This window comes from Microcebus murinus, chromosome 25 (genome assembly GCF_040939455.1).
Source record: "Microcebus murinus isolate Inina chromosome 25, M.murinus_Inina_mat1.0, whole genome shotgun sequence".
NCBI classification, from domain to species: Eukaryota; Metazoa; Chordata; class Mammalia; order Primates; family Cheirogaleidae; genus Microcebus; species Microcebus murinus.
In genome coordinates, this window is record NC_134128.1 from 14,377,834 (window position 1) to 14,395,339 (window position 17,506).

The following is a 17,506-nucleotide window of genomic DNA, read 5'->3' on the forward strand; positions in this document are numbered from 1 at the left end:
TTGTAGGGCTCAGTAATTAAAAGCACAGGCCCCCAAAGCAGACCACGTGAGCACAAATCTCAGAACTGCCTCTCACTCGATTGGGACCCTGCACAAGTTACCTCACTTTCCCAAGCTTCAGTTTTCCCACCTGTCCACTGGGGTTTATACCAGCACCTGCCTTATGGGGTTGCGGGAAGGATTAAATGGACTGGAATAGATTGAGTACAGTGTAAGCTTTTGCTACAAATTAGATGTTAATATTATTCATCTTCTCCAACATTATAAATTAATGCATCTGACTAATACTAACATACTAGGGAAGTGTGGCAGGGGCAGGAACTCAGTTCTTTTAAACTAAAAATCCCTTTTTCTGTCCCCTCTGCAATAACACTTCCCTGACATCTGAATAGCCACGGGCGAGGCCCAGCCTGAGTGCCCCAGTGCCGTTGGGGACAAATGAGCCTCCTTGGGAGCTGGGACCCTGCCCCAGCCATCTGTGTATCTTTAGCACTGACCACAGCGGCTGACGCATAGTGTGTGCTCAGTAAATGGTAGTTAAGGGCAGTACTGTGCTGTTGAGTTTGAGCAAATACAAGAAAGCAGAAGGTTCCAGGATGTGTTCAGGGGCCTTATTCTATGACGTCTGGAATGTAGGGGTGGCGTTTGTTTGCTAGGGCCATGTCTTAATCTATGTGGGGTGCCATAACAAAATACCACGCACTAGGTATTCTGCTTATAAACAGCAGAAATTCCTCATGGTTCCAGAGGCTGGGAAGTCCAAGGTCAAGGCACCAGCGGATTCAGTGTTGGGACCCGCTTTCTGGTTCACAGATGGCACCTTCTCGCTCTGTCCTCATGTGGTAGAACGGGCAAAAGAGCTCCATGTTTTATAATGGGACTAATCACCTCCCAAAGTCCCCATCTCCTGATACCATCACTTTGGGGAGTCAGGGTTTCAACATGTGAATCTTGGGGAGATGCAAACATTCAGACTATAGCAAATTGTCACAAACTAGCACCCACTTGGTGGCTGACAACAACAGAAATGTACTCTCTTGCAGTCACAGGGTCCATAAGTATAAAATCAAGAGGTCTGTAGGGTTGGTCCCTCCAGGAGGCTCCACGGAAGAGCCCTTCCTTGCCTCTTGCCCACGTTCCTAATGCATATGGCCCCATCACTCCAACCTCTGCCTCGGTCCTCTGTGGTGTCTTCTTCCCTACACTTCTCTGATAAGGACACCTGTCATTGGATGTAGGGCCCAGCTTCCTGCAGGGTGATCTCATCATGAGGTGTTGCATGTAATTGCATCTGCAGAGTCCTTCTCCAAATAAGGGCATGTTCACAAGTTCCAGGTAGACCTATCTTTTCAGGACCCACCACTCAATCCACTGCGTGGATATTAAAATGTCTCACATACAGCCTCCCAGCCCGGGCTGTGACCCATTCACTCATTTGCTGGTACAGTCATTCATTCAGTCAGTCCTCATCACGCATACAGCGGAGCCTGCAGTGGAAAAATCAGCCCAGAAGGTACACAGATGAGGAACCCATGTTCCTTCCTGTCCACCAGGGGATGACCACACAGGGGTGCCTTACCAGTGTCACAGGGCCACCTCCCTGGATGGCCCAAATCCCCTGCCCTCTCTGATGGGGTGCGGGGTGGGCAGGGGTCCAGCCACCAGCACAGGCACTGGCCAATCCCACAGCTCTGATGCCCACAGTGCTGGCCCAGAGTCCTGGAGGAGGGGGTTCAGGCAAGGGGTGGGGACACAGGATGGCAGCTCTTTTTGATCCACTCTGGGAGTATTTCAATATTCTAACACCAATTCCAGCATTCCCTCGTGTGCTGGCCGAATGTCAACCTGCTGCAGGTCTCAGTTCACCTCCCTGCAAAGGGAGACCTCGGCTTCAGGGACGGCCAGGGGCAGAGGGCCACTGGCCTGCAGGAACACGAAGGCCAAGGTCAGGGGAAAGTGCAGCAGTGAGTGGCTTCCCTTCAGCCCAGTTAGGAGGATCGTGGAGACACCTCTTAGTCTTCCCCAAGGCAGGAGTTACTGCCATGAGCTTTAGGCTGTTGGGCTCTTGGAACTAACTAGGGTGTCACTCTCTCTGCAGTGGCCACAGGTAGATAACATGAGAGTGAGTGAGTAGGAGTCGGAGTGACCGAGGCCTGGGGTGGCCTGAGCCCTGGGAGGCCTGAGCATTTCTTACTCTTTGGCGTTTATGACCAGGACGCTGGCAGGTGACCACCTTGAGACAGTATGTAGTCTTTAAGCAATAGCTTTATCATACTAAGGTAAGGTTTGTAGTGCCTTCCTCTGATTACAGAAGCAATACACACGCGTTGTATAACCTGCAAAATTCAATCAGCATAAGGAAGGAGACTAAAAGAAGAAAATAAAAACCACTAATGAGCTATTGTCTACTGATAGGTTTATGTGTTTTTCTAGTTGTGCACGTGTGTGTGTGTGTGTATTGTGTCACATATGACAATAGCTGGCATTTATGGCTCTCCTACCAGTATGAAGCACTGTGCTAAGCAATTTACAAGGTTTATTTTATTTAACTCCTGCAGAAAATCTAAAAATAAATAAACAAACAAAGGAAGGGCAGTACGATTAATAGCATTTTACGGATCAGAAGACTGGGTCCTGAGTTGAGGTCACATTTTATGTACAGGATTCTATCGAGCTTCGGACACTAAATATAATAACATGAGCATCTTTCATGGCATTAATTTATCTTCCAAAGCATGATCCCTAAAAGTGGTGTGACATTCCAGAGTCTAAACATAATGTTCATCTAACCACTTCCCTCTTTGGAGCATTTCAAGTCTCCTCGCCAGCTGCGTAGCTTTGTAAATAATCCTGTGACGAACCCCGTTGGGCAGGAACCCTGTTCCCTAGAGGTGGACACATTGGTCCAAGGCTATCAGGGACTTTAAAGCCATTGACTGGTCTGGATGAAACTGTTTCCCAGAGATGCTGCGCCATGTTGTTTTCCCATCACTGGGGCATCAGCCTGTTGACCTCACTTCCAGTATTTCAATCAATTTTCACAAAATATTTTCTCTCTCTTTTTTAAACATTAGGTTTTGAAATAACATTTTCATTTGGAATGTTTGGGTCTACACCTAAGAGACAGTGACAAGAAATAAGAATTAAAAGAGGCAACAGAGCAGACAGTGGTTGAAAATATATTAAAATTCAAAACACAAGCTTCCGATGTAAAGACAGTGGCTGGAATCTTTTTTTTTTTTTTTAACCTATAAGTGGTAGATTCTTCTGTTGATTAATTTTTGCCCCAACTTAAGTGCTGGCTGGTTGTCCGTTTGTTGGTGGGATGGAAAGAGGACGTGTGCACATTGAGTTGGGAGGGTGTGAGAGCCTTGGGCGTCCCTGTGATTATGTGAGTGTCTGTTCGATGATTCCAAATATGGAGCTTTGAAAATAACGTAACAGCCAATGAATGAATTGCTGGGCTTCTAGTGGCAGTAGGGGCACATGCCTAGAGCACACGGAGAGGCAGATTGGTCACTGCCAAGAGGGTTGGCCCCTGGGAAATCCAGCCAAGAGCCAGCTTTTGTGTCTGAAACCACTCCCTCCAGAAGACACTGTGTATCACAGCAACAGGTCTCAGGAAGTGAGACTCTTACTACAGTGAGATGGGGATTGGAGGACACCACTTTACAGATTAGGAAGAGAAGTATTCTCTCGTCCCCAAACCAAGCAGGGGACTAGAAACCTGCAAGACTGAACCCAACAATCACCCAGGCCCTGGGGAATTCCTGGTCTCTTAGTACACATTCAGGAAGCAGGTTAAACAAACTATCAGAATGTCAGCAAGCTCCTAGGAATACCAGTGCATTTGCATACTGGAAGCTAACTTCTGTAACCCTATCATGGCCTAGAAAACTTTCTACGATGATGGAAACGTTCTATGTCAGAGCTGGCCAATATAGTAGCCACTAGCCATGTGTAGCTATTGAGTCATTGAACTGTGGCTAGAACAACTGAGAAATTACATTTTAAATCTTATTTTATTCTAATTAATTTTAACTTAAATAGACATCTGTGGCTATTGGCTACTATACCGGATAGCACAGAGATTCCAGAAAAATAAAATGCTCTTTTTTGTTTCAATGGCTAACATTGTCGAAAGCCCAAGTCCTGGTTTAGGGAAACTTTTGATGTATACAGTCTGGAAGAAGGAAAGCAAAAGAGAAGAATGAGAGCTAGAACATTGGTAAGGAAGGGTTGGGGCAAGATGCTTAACTCGGGATGGGGGGGACCACATCAAGGAATTTGGCTGAAATGCACCCCGAGTCTGTGTGACGCTCCATGTTTGCTGAGGCACTGGTTCCCCTCCTTGCTGGTTGGAGCGGTTATTTTGGTGGCTCAATGCTTTCGTGTTCAATAGGCTTGATTTTCCACACAGCTGAGTTATGAGTATGAAAGCTCCCTGCTTAATCTTCCCGATTTCTCCCTTCTCGTTCCGCCTGCACAGATGCTAGCGTGATGCCTTCATCTCTTTCTCCAGGCTCTGATCAAGTCTGACAGTTTCCCTGATGTGCCCACATAGAGAAATAAACAAATCACAACTTTCGGAAGGAAAAAAGAGAACCCTGCAAAAGGCACCTAGCGGCCCCAAGTCTTGTTTACCTTTCTTATTCCTTAGGGACAGACGTGGGTCCCAGTTTGTTCATCATGTAGGTTTGAGGAAAGGAATGAACTCCGACTATGGCAATTCACTCATCATTTAGTCTGTTGTGACTTTCCACTCTTGTGTAAAACCCATTTATCCTAATTAAGAATTACTGATGGATAGATCAGTGATAGTTTTGAGTGAGTCTCTCCTTTATCCTTTTCAGGAATTTTTCAAAGCAACTGGTGCCTGATTAAATAAGCAGGTCGAGTGGCTTTCCTAATGCCTATTAAATGAAGGACTAAAGATCTTCTGTGATTTCAGTGAAGGCCCTTCCAATGGCACTGAGCCACTTGGTACCCACAAGGCTGGTGAGAGCTGAGGGTCAGACGACCATCGGCAAGTGGCTCTTGTTCAAGAGGAAGAATGATTCAGTAAGATAATCCCTCAGGCCACCTGTATTGACCTTGGATACAACTAAAATAAATGTTTTCCGAGGAGGAGAGTTTTAAAAGTTAAGGGAAATTCTAATCAGACAGCAATTCAGGATAAGGCATTCCCATCCTCAGAATCATACTGACTATAAATGCAGAAATGGGAGAAAGGGAAAACCACAAGGGTTTCTAATTATGATGGAAGAGAGTCAGATGACAAGATGACAAACAAGGTGACCCCCGTGGGAAGCACTTAATGATTCAAAAACCAAATAGTGAAGAGTATAGGAGAATAAGAGTAAATGTAGCTGAGTTAATATCTGTTCTTTATGTTTGTCAGAGGGGGGCAAAAGCCACTTGACATTGCTGATGTTAGTTAACTAACATCCTCACCACCTACTTCCTAGTGAGTAGTCTAGATGCTTTCTAGAATCTCGTGTTAACTTACATCAGATGTTTATCGGATGTCCTCCATCATGCAAGCGACATTGCAGAAACATTCTACATTAGCCCCAGCAAGATGGCCAATGTCATCATTAGGCTCACTTTAGGAAAACCCATCTCTACCAAATGTCGAGATGAAAAATGGGAAAATAATGACGTTGGTTGTGTCAATTTCTTCTACGTTATGTCAAATGTTCAAAGACCTGGTTGCTTTATTTTAAAAATGTATACATGCTACAATACACTTTTAAATTTGCTTTGCTTTCTTTGAGGCAAGAGGAAGGTAAGGGAAGCAGCCAGTTCATGTGTCATATGCCACCATGGTTCTGCATGCCCTGGAAGTGCCAGGCATGAACTTGACTCTGCAATATTTAACAGCCACAGCAAAGAGAAAACATCCCCTTATGAGAGGCATGGTGGACCATGAAGTCAAAACTAACCACGTGCTTGGGATGAGGACAGCTGTTCCCATTCAGATACTCCAGAGAGCTTTACTGTGTCTTCTCCTACCTGAAGGGACATCTCCACCTTCTGCGTCCTCACCAACATCAGGCCAGGGCACAGACAGGCAGGTGTCTGCCTGGTTATACGCTCCTGTCTGCCACTGTCTTGCAGGACATCATTGACTTGATTTGCTAAAATCCAGTGGCCCTAAGTGGATTTTAAAAACATGAAGGTCCTCATCGATGGAACGGTTAGTTTCTGAAATGTTAGGAAGCAACCCACTGCCATGTGGCCCTGTGCCACCGGTCTAGAGAGACCCAGACCCACAGCTTTGGGGAAGCATGAACCCACGGGTCTCCCCCGTTTCTCAGAGTGAGGCATTCTGAAGGATGGGTTGGGTAACAGCTGAGGGCAAGAGTAGCAGCTTCCTCGGTTTGGTGAAGGTTCTCTCCTCTCAGACCACACTCTTTGCTGGACATTATGAAACATAAGTTAGGCAACAGAAGCTAAAGGGAATGGAAGAGGGAAGGCGGTATTAACACAACTCAGACATGGCAGTGTTCTTACGAGAAGCCTGTCTGATTTCCCCCCAGCTAACCCCGAAGCAGCACTCAGACGTGCTCTGCATTCTCTCCAGAAGCAAATCCACTTTTTAGGCCTTAGTAAACACATCAATCAGGGTCCAGTTGGGAGACCGAACCCATGCCAGTTATTTCAACAGGAAGAATTTGACAAAAAGAATTGTGAACTAGGTAACGCAAAGAGCAGAGAGCTCTAGGGAAGAAGCAGAGAGGCCGCCGTTACAGGAAAGCAGCTCCCACTTTCAGGGCTGGGGCTTCGCAGGGCAGGGGCTGGAATTACGAAAACAGAGGGGTTTAAGGGAAGAGCCCCCCAGAGCTGGGACTCGACCTTCTGGGGAGGGGTGCTGCGGGCTGGCAGCTAACTGTGGTTATCAGGGAGTGAGATGAAGCTGGTTCTGCCCACGGCGTTGCAGAAACTGCAAAGTGGGGTCAGCTGTGCTGCTGCTGCTGCTACTGCTGCTGCTGGGAGGAATTGCCCCTGGCAGGTGGCAGCAGCCAGATGGCCTTGGCTAGACAGGAACTGGCCCCAAACAGGAAGACACTGGTGCTCAGCCTGGCAGCCTCCCTCTGGCGCCCCCTATAGGCGGAGCCCGCAGAGGAGTCACAGAGGAGGCTGTTCACACTGCCCTGAGCTCCACGTGTTTTCAGATTCCTGCCCTCTCCGCATGAATCCCCCCTGCACATCTCTCTCCCTTGGCACCTCTGCTGGGCATCCTTTGCTGTGGTCCTCATCCCTTTCCCAAATGAAACCATGTTATCTGTTCTACTCTTGCAACTCCAGGCCCATCCCCTGTCAGTAAAAAATTGTCAGAATACACTTTCACTGTTTTTACCAAGAAAAAAAAAAAAAGATGTGCAAGGTGATGGTTGTGTTAATTAGCTTGATTGAATCATTCCACAGTGTAAACAAATACTAAAACATCACATGTACACCATAAATATATCATATATGCAATTATTATTTGTCAATCAAAAACAGATTTTTGAAAAGGTAAAAATAATTTAAAAATTGTATCTTCCTTAGAAGGTAAAGGAAAATATAAAATATATTTTTATGTCAAAATTAATATCTTTTATTCACAGCAGCATAAGAAAAAGAATAAAAGGTTAAGATTAAGATGAAACATTGTAATGAGATATAAGGAAGTTAAAAGGAAGAAAGGGAAATGTCTACAAATAGGAATATTAAACCTCTAATAAACACTAATGTAAAATGATAAAGAATGAATGACAGAGAAAAGCATTAAAACAATAACTAGAACACAAATGAGATTGACAGTTTTTAAAATGAAACTTAATGCAGGAAAATTTTTAAATCAACCAATAATCCTTTAACATAAAGCCAGTAAAATACAAATATTGCTTTTTGGATAAGAAGGGGAGATTCAGTGGATAGAGAAATTAAATTAATTTTAAGGCAAGAAGAAGACATGGAAAGGTAAGACCAAAACAAAGAGCTCAAATGTAACAGCAAATAATAGTTAACTACCATCTGCTAAGCATTCAATGAGTGACTCTGTGTTAAGTGTATTTAATGTAGTGTCTCATTTAAACCTCACTTCAACCCCACAAGACAGATACTATTATTCCCACTTTTCATAGAAGAGAAAGCTGAGCATTTTATGAGCATTCTCACAGCTCATAAAATTACAGAATTGTAATTTAAATTCAGCCAGACCTGCCTAGATGCTGCAGACCTCAAGTGTTTTAGGAAAACTACAAGATAATGGAAAGTAGCAACAGGAAAAGACAAACTCAAGATAACCAAGCCTGTGTTATGTCAACAAGATCCCAAACTCATACCGCAATACTGATTTATTCAACAGAACATATCTGTGATAAGATAAAATGAGGGAAAAATCAGAAAAGAGGATAAGGGGGATATGGAAGGAAACAAAACCACAAAACTCAAGGATCTGGGGGATTAATGAAGCCCCCGTGACCCCGGCTTGCTCCTGGAGTCTTTGCTTTCCTGTCATGCAGTCCCCTGGCCACCAAGGGCCTTGTGCATTTCCTCTGCCCTTTGCCTCTTCCTCAATGAGATGGCCCAGGCCCCATCATCTCGCCTTGCGTCTGTCCCGCGTGCACAAGAGGATAATTGCATGGCAGTTGCCTCCAGCGTCCTAGGTCTCTCCAGCCTAACATCTGAATGAGGTCATGTTGACATGAATGCCCACATCTCTCTTGCCCCAAGACCCCGGGCTCACGTGAGAAATGCAGTCCTTGTAGAGGTCTGCTCCTCTGTTATACCTGGGAATGCCAGAGACGGGATCTCCTGGGTGGCCAAGCAGCTGCTTCCGCTGGTACCTACTGCTGTGAGCTGTGCCCCCATGTCAACTCTTATGCTTTGGGAGAGCGGTTTGAGAGTCTGGGCATCCCAGGAAACTCAGCAGGCATGTTTCCTAATGGCATGTGCTTTGCTGCGTGGAAGGTGAGCATTGGAAAGCACCCAGTGGGCCTGGTCTGTCCTGCAGACGCTCACTTCACCAAAGGGCCAGAGTGGAAACTTCAGGACACAAGTTTGAGCTGGCATGATGCACGGTGGGTAATGCATAAGTAGGACTTTTCTGTCTCTTGGAAATGGTTTCAGGATGTTTATTTCTCAAGGATTGCATACATGATGTGCTTGTTTTCTAGGGTTTAACAAGCGATGGATAATTTGTTAGGTAATAACGTGAAGTTGGCATTTTGGGCACCAAAGTTCACATGTATGTTTGCATGCAGAACAAGTTCTGGGCAATATAATGGTATAAAATAATAATAATACAATAAGCCTTGTCCTAACTAGAGTGATCACGTATCTTGTTTACCCTGAATAACGTTGGTTTATGTCTTGTACTTCAACATTATTATACATAGTATCTCATTTTGCCCTTAAAAATTTTCATGTGGTCGGGCCGCAGTGGCTCACCCCTGTAATCCTAGTACTCTGGGAGGCAGAAATGGGAGGATGGCTTGAGCTCAGGAGTTAGAGACCAGCCTGAGCAAGAATGAGACCCCATCTCTCCTAAAAATAGGAAAAATTAGCTGGGCATGGTGGCGCATGCCTCTAGTCCCAGCTACTCAGGAGGCTGAGGCAGGAGGATCGCTTGAGCCCAGAAGTCTGAGGTTGAAGTGAGCTATGATGACACCACTGCACTGTAGCCCAGGCAACAGAGCAAAACCCTGTCTTGAAAAAGAAAAAAATTGTTCATGGTCATCGTAGCCATAACACAGTAAGTGGGGTTCCAATTTATAAATCATATAAAAATGTGGGGTTCACTCATTGTGAGGTTAATGCATTGAACAAGCGAACTTCCAGCCAGCTAGGAATTTCAGGGTCGGGCTGCTTGCCCAGCCTTATTGTGGCGCCACCTGGTGGCAAGTTTCTGAGCTGTCTTAAATATCCATAGAGGTCATTGTAAGTCTGCAAGCTGGCAAGGACTTTGAGGACATTGGTATTCTGGGATTCTCTCAGTTAGTTGCTTTCCAATGCATGGAGATAGGGCTGGCAGACTGCTGAGATCTCACCGATCCGTCCCAGACTGACTGGGTTACCTGTCTTCTCCTGCCTGACCTTGGCCTTCCTTCTACATCACTCCCCAAGATAAGAACTTTAGCCCACCCCATTTAAAGGACTAGGGCTGGACACAGAAGATGCCAATGCATCATCGCCTAGCACTTTATATTTCAATTCAAGTTATCCCAGTTACCACCAGTAATCCCAGTAACAGCTAACATTTATTGAGTGATTTCTGTGGGACAGCAATTTACATTAAGAGAGGCATTTCTCATCAAACATCAAATACACATAAATAAAGTACACCGCACACTCTGTTGTGGCACACTTTCTACAACCACACTGCGGTTGACATGCATCCGTATCTAAGAATGACACAAAAAATAGTATTTTTGCTTTGGGCTTAAATTCTTCTTCTATAAAAATAAAGCCTTCACATTTTTATTTGAATTGAAATTTAGCCTTTGATTTGAATCACTTATGTTCTTCAGGTGCCCCAAAGCTGTTTGATGACCAGGTACGTTTTCATGTTTTACAGTCGGTCTGGAACTCTTGCAGCTTGGGCTGCTGGTCTGTGCGTGAACGTCAGCCTGGCCGGAGACCCTGGGAGTTAGCCTTGGAGGGGAGATCAAGGTTGAGCCCATCTTAACAGCTGGTCTTAGCCAGCCTCAGCTATCTCAAGTTCCTATAAGTGGGATTTATGCCCTAGTTCATGACTGTGCATGTATACGGATGCGTGTGTGAGTGTACATGTGTGTGTGTGTGTGCCACTACATGCTTGTGGTTATACGGGAGAGGGTATAGTATGGGACCCAGAATCTGTTTTTGCAGTTCCTGGCCATCGCAACCAACTTGTCTTCCCTGGGAAAGTCTTTGTTGACACTGCCTCCCCTGATACTCCACGAAAAGCTAATAAAGAGACACAATCGCCGCTCCGTAAATATGCTGTAGGAGAAATTTCAGGCTGGCTCTCTTGCACCATGGATAGCACGTTGGACTTCTAGTGCCAAAAAATTTCACCATGTCACAAAGTGGTAACAAACAACCTGGTTTGGATTCCTAGTTTGTTCGTGTTTTATGTGGGCACAAGAAACTATGACAGTACACACAGCAGCCACCTTCTGAATGACATTTTCTGAGCCCTTTGCACGCAGGGGTCTTTGATGCACTTAAGCCAAGGAGCTGCTGCTATTAATTTTCTAATGGGACCCGTCCTCAGTACAGGGGCTGGTTTCACAGCGGGCTTTTGCAGTCATGAATGTTAGCACCTTCCTGCTGGCAGTCACGTAAGGAATTGATTAGTCCCAGCTTGCGTCCTTCTGCAACAGGGAACGCCTGGAGATCTCACCGCATGAAGAGTCAGATTCGCAGAACTGAGCAAGTTTATTTATTACCCGAGGAGAGAATGGCATAAATGCAGAAGCTTAAGGAAATAACTTTTCAAGGTAGTTTTCAGTCTCTAACTGCAGCCCCATCTCTTTGCTATTTCCTGATGGCAGCTGGTTTTTTTTTTATTATTATTCAAGAAAACACAGGGGAGACAATTTACTTTTGTCAGAAAGATTTACTATCTGATGCAGATACAGTTCTCTCCCAGGTCTGTTTAGTTTTTTGGTTTTCTTTTTTTTTTCTTTTTTTTAATTTCACCAATTTCCTGAGCCCAGATTTGGTTTCTAGTTCATGCTCCATGTCTAATTTATGGGATAATATTACAGGTAATATCCGTAACTCCGCTGGGCCTATGTCTGCTCAAGCAAGAATAAGAATTAGGACATCTAGCCTCCAGAAAAGGGAATGGCAAGGGAATGTGATAGATTATTTTTGATGCTTTGAGAGAAAGAAATAGAATATACTACTAATAATAATTCCCACTGTTCTATTTAAACCTGCCCTGAGAATAAGAATTGCTATTTAACTTTTAAGGAGTGAAGGAAAAATACAAGTGAGCAGAGAGATGTTCATTTCGTGCTTTGACGGATCTGAAGTGACATAGGGGACACTTCTTCTCCAAGACCTGCATGTGGTCCATGATTTTTGGCTAACAGTATCTGAAAAATCAGATGGGCTATTTTTCAAACGGCATTTGAAATATTAAATAGAACAATTTTCTTTTAGAACAAAAAGCTCTTACATTTTTTTAAGGAGATAAAAAAGAGTTGTAAGATAGGAACTTTCAGAAACTTCTTTCCCCTGACATCTCAGAAATTAAAAGTTCCCGAAGGTAGACATAAGTGAATATTCCGGCATCATCCGAATGCTTTGTGGTTCGTTTGTTTTTGTTTTTACTTGTTGTTGTTATAGTAGTTCATTGTAGGAAATTTGAAACATGGAGATAATTTAATTTAATTTAAATTTAAATCACAGAGGAAACTCCCCGGGGTCTTCATTTGCGGCTTTGCATCTTTGCCAATGTATATAGCTAGTTATGTAAATCTCAGTCACAAAAATTCTATTTCTTAAAGCCTAATCTTCAAGGAATGGCAGAAGAAAGGGAATTTCCATAGCGTGTGTGTATCAACGTTGATTCAGGGAAGATTTCAGATAAGCGAAGAACACGGGTCAGAGTGGATCAGTGTTCACAGCAGAACCAAACTGAGAAAAGGACCAGGAAGTCTTGGATAGACATCAGACATTTCCCTCAACCTCACCAAACTAAGAAGTGCACCAGTGTCTTAATAAGAGGGGCCTGGAGCTGACACTAAAACTTCACAGTGATATCTCTAAGCGTACATGTTTGTTCAAAAAACTACAAATAAAATGGCAATCTAACTGTGTAGCATATCATTTCATATCTATAACACATATAAATACATACAGACACACACATGTATATACATACCCATGTATATATACACACATATATGTCATTTTTAGTTTATTGCATGTGTGCTCGTGTTTCACATAACTGGTTAGCTAAATTTACATTATTCGTTCCATAGTATCCCATTTTTGCCTACGAATCATTTTTGCCTTTATAAAGCAGGCTTGAAAAATCCCTTTAATGATTGTAGAAGAAACAGACTAGAAGCATAGAGATCTAAGTGGCAGTTGTGGACAAGCACTACCCCCGTGCAGTGGTCCTGAGGATCAGTTGGCCCTGGCTGCACCTGCTGGGACTCTTGCCTGCATAGAGCTGTCCTTTGAGGCCACCCACTGTGTCTCCCACTAGTCTGTGTCTCCCTCTTGCGTCTCCAGATTCTGCCTGTTTGGAAAAATCCACCCAGGACCCTTGAAGTCTTTCTCGGTGCTTCCCATTTTAACTGATCTCTTGTCGTCTGCATCCCGACAGCCCTGCTGTCTCTACGCCATCCTCTTTGCATGGCTTCACGGGCCATCTTTTAATACGTGGGAATGGTTTCTGGTGTCTTCTCTATCCAACTAAACGATAAGCCCCCTTGAAGACTGGTCTCCGTCTTGTTCTGAATTCATCCCTATGGTTTCTCATTGACTCTACCAGTTTCCACTAAGACACTGGTAAGACATAGTAAGACACTGAGGGTTAAAAAGCAATGCAAGGTGACACTTCTGATTTCTAGGAGTTCAGTTTCTAGTTGATGAGAAAACGTCTGCAGACCTGAAAGTGTTAAGTAAAAATGTCAGCAAAGGCTCCCCCAGGCCCACAGTGTCCCAATGTAGGGGACATCACTTGGTGCATTATTTTTGGTTGATAGATTGATTAATGAAGAGACAACCTATTACAGGGGGGAAAAAGGTATGGTACTGTTCACTGGTTTCCAGACAGTTAAGTGTGTTTAAAAACCATCTGAAGTAGGAGTGTGTTCTTCCCAAGATCGTGTTTGCCAGAAATCCTATTCACACAAAAAACAAAATTAGCCGTGGTTGGCCCAGAGTGGAATTTTCTGAAAACAGTATTTAACTTGACCCAGATATTGACAAGGATAACAGGGCAGTCCTTGATATTGAAGTCTGCAAACACAGGCTGTTATTCTTTCTTTCTTTTTGTGGAGTTACTGTCTGTGCAAATATATTTAGTGCACGCCGCTGTGTACACAGCTCCGACAACTGCAGCCTATCGGGGCGATTACAAATGCAATAGGGACTACAAGCATCATCCCTTGGTGACCCCCGGAAGAAAACGTCGACTCGAAAATGCTGGAAAACTCTTCCAAGGAATTCATTATGATTTTAAATTCAGTAACCTGGAGGAGTGATGCTAGTGAGTTACCGGAAACTCACAGAATAAAAGTCACACCTTGGTTATGCCATGCGCGTTGATGGACTTGAGCTTACTGTCTAAGGCCGTGGTGAGAACAAGAAGGCTCTTCTTTGGAGAGGTTTAAAGAGGAGAATAAAATAAATAAGTCCAAGAGATCCTGAAACTCTCTTAAGGAAAGAGGTTCAAAGGAGAAGCCTCTTACACACAGCGGAAGATTTGAAGAGGCTCGTGCTAGGTGAATTAAAAGAATATGGAGGAGACTTACCACACAGCAGCGTCCTAACTTACCACGTTTCTTTTAGCAGAATTTCATTGTGTGAATTTATATTTCCTGATATATATATTTACTGTTTCCCATTTTTTCTTCCAAGCTCACTAGGTTATAGGAGTTGTTATTTTTAACACAATGATCAGTCTCTTTTAACATCTTTCCAATAAGATACACAAAATATCTGTGACTATGTGTGTGTGCATACCCACTTACGTTCAGAATGGTATGCACAGAGCGAAACAATCCTACCAGAATTCTGACAAAGTGGAAAATGATGTATCTGTTATTCTAGAGCCATAGAATGATTTTATACAAAACCTGGAAGTGTCATTAAATTAGAATCACCTTGAATAATAACGGGATGGCAACTTCAGAGATTTTAAAAAAGAAAGAAGCCCATGGGAAGTAACTATGCACTTTTGGCTGAGGCTTCGAACTGTTGGTTATTAGCAGCTGAGACTTCAAGCGTGATCAGTTAAGACCAGTGGAAATTAACACTCAGATGAAACGTCAACTAGGGATGTGAAAAGTGTAATCTGGTGGAAGAAGAGATAGGCAGTGAGTGAGAAAATAATTTTAATTATAGAATAAAGAGAACATAGGAAGCAAGAACGAAGGAACATCTAGGAAGTAAGAAAAGTATAGAGAGAGTTGCAATCACTCATCAGGAGATGGAGCGTTTACCAGGAAGGGGAAAAAAAATATCTACCCAGTTGAGTTGAAAAATCCCATCTAAATATGAAAGCAGGGAATGTATGCTGAGGCTGGAAATATTCGTCAATGTGTTAAATGTCACACATTCTAAAAATACGAGATAGATTTCAACAGCCCTATAGTTAAAGACCGATGATTGGGATTTTGCTTTTATGATGCCATTGAGATTCAGTTGGTTCTTGGGTCTCCATAGCAACCGCCCGGTACTACTTCTCCTTCTCTTTGTAGTCACGTGATGCCGGATACAGGCATAGGACACATAGAGAAGCAGGCGGTTGTATTTCCTAATTGGTGACACAGAGACCAGGGCCACTGGGGAGGACTTTTATAGCATTCCCTGAATGACCTTTCTTCTGGGAGCTGGCTCTTGTGCTGGGTGTTAACCTTGCCTTGATTAGCTGCGGCTTTGTATCAACAGTGTTGCTGTTTTATGAGTTGTACATCCACTGAGATGAAATTCCTTCAAGCAGAGGACCCCTATAACTTATGATGCCAAATTGTCTTAGGAGTTACCACCAAGGTCCAGGGTGAGCAACAGACTCATCTACTAGGGCAGGGGCATACTGTCGAGTCGTGAAACGTTTAGACAAGTCGCCGTAGTGATCTGTTCCTCGATTTCCCCATCTGTGAAATGGGAGCCTAACCAAAGCCTTTTTCTTGCTCAAAGGGTAATGTCTGCAAAACATTCAGAGAAGTTTTGTCAGACATGTTTTGGAATGTGATGTGTGTGTCTAGAGAACCCAAGTGCCTTAGGTTTATGTGTGAGAGGTGTCAGGGTGCTGCGTGTCTGAACCTAGGGCCAGGGAGCGCAACATGGAGTTTGTAAGCATAAGTAAGACAGACAGAAATCTCTCCTGAACTCTCATTACATTTACAAGGCTTTTCTTACCGAGGCAGACTCAAGCTCCCAACACTTGTACCATCATTCTCATTCGCGAGTGTCAGGCTGAGTTAAGGTCCATCCAAACTCACCTTGACTTTGGGTGTTTTTCAGGGGGAGTCAGAAGCTGATAGGCTCTAGTTCCAAGTGATGGCACTAACATTTGTTACCCTGACTGGACCAATTCACTCTTTTGTTTTACTTTTTTTTTTTTTTTTTTTAATGAGAGGATGTTTCCATAAGAACAAAGAATGTCACCTTGTCCTTAGAAGGAAGTCAATAAGTATTTTTATCTTTCTCTTTTCTCCACCTAAAATTTTTGCATTTCTGGTGTTTTGCCATGGAGATTGAAAAGGTGAGCCAGCGGTGTAAGCATGTTTGGATCTAAGAATGACATCATAGTGATGCTCCAACAGCATCATCGGTGTCAGGTATTAAGCTCCTACTGTCTACGGGGTACGATATGTTGTGATGGAAATACAAAAAAGTTATGAGACCGTGTGCTTGAGGGTTCAAATACAGTTAAAAGCTAAAAGACAACAATCACACCAGGTAACCTAAGCTAAATGTCAAACAGGCAGCTTAGATAAGCAGAGGTGAGCTAGATTGTTTCAGGGAAGGTTTCCTGGGAGGAAGACCGGTTGATGTGGACTTGGAAGAGAGCTGATATCTCCTGAGTGCTTGTTAAGTAATGGACGTTGGCCCTCTGCCTGCTCCATCTCACTGATTGAAGGTTAGATTCTTGATAAGGGAATACAGATGGAAATGTGGGATTGGCGGGCTAGAAGTGGAAACGATTGAATAGTGAGTTTGGCAGGAGGGGAGGCAAGTAGGAAAAAAGATGGCAGATGATTCTAAAAGCCAACGTAAGGAGTTTGGGGAATGAGAAGCCACCCTAGATTGTCGCGTCGGGAATGTTGTGTGTCCCAGTGTACGATTTCAGAGGAAAGCACTCAAGGTGCCAGAAAGCACCCAGCCCACTGCAATAGCCCAGGCATTAGGTCACAGGACCTCAGTGAAGGAGGAGAGGCGGAAGTCACGTAAGGGTGACCGGAGCGTCAAGTAATTTTTGATTGGATTCCAGGCATTTTGTGTAAAGAGTCCAGTCAATAATTAAATAAACCCTTTTTGCATCAAAAAATGAAAAAGGTTGACTGGAAGAATGATTTCACGTCGAGGATAGCTCTTGGAAAAGTACGAGGAGGGAGCTCACTTGGGGAAAGAAGGCTGGAGTTGGGTTTTGGATGCATTCAATGTGAAGGGACTGTGTGCAGGTGGCGACATCTTCCCTACGGGATGCGGGAGATGGAAATTTACACTGTGAGGGATGCTGGAATACAGCCCTCTCACCCTCTGCAGGGGACAGCTGGAAAGCCCATGGCCCCAAGGCCCATGAGGCTAATGGCATATCTTATATCTCTTTTTATATCTTTCT

The 17,506-nt window shown here is 43.9% G+C and overlaps 1 protein-coding gene across 2 annotated transcripts in view; it reads left to right on the forward strand.

Moving 5' to 3' along the window:
- FRMD4A (FERM domain containing 4A) overlaps window positions 1–17,506 on the forward strand; it is a 551,472-nt gene that overhangs the window by 107,630 nt on the left and 426,336 nt on the right. The window lies entirely within an intron of this gene.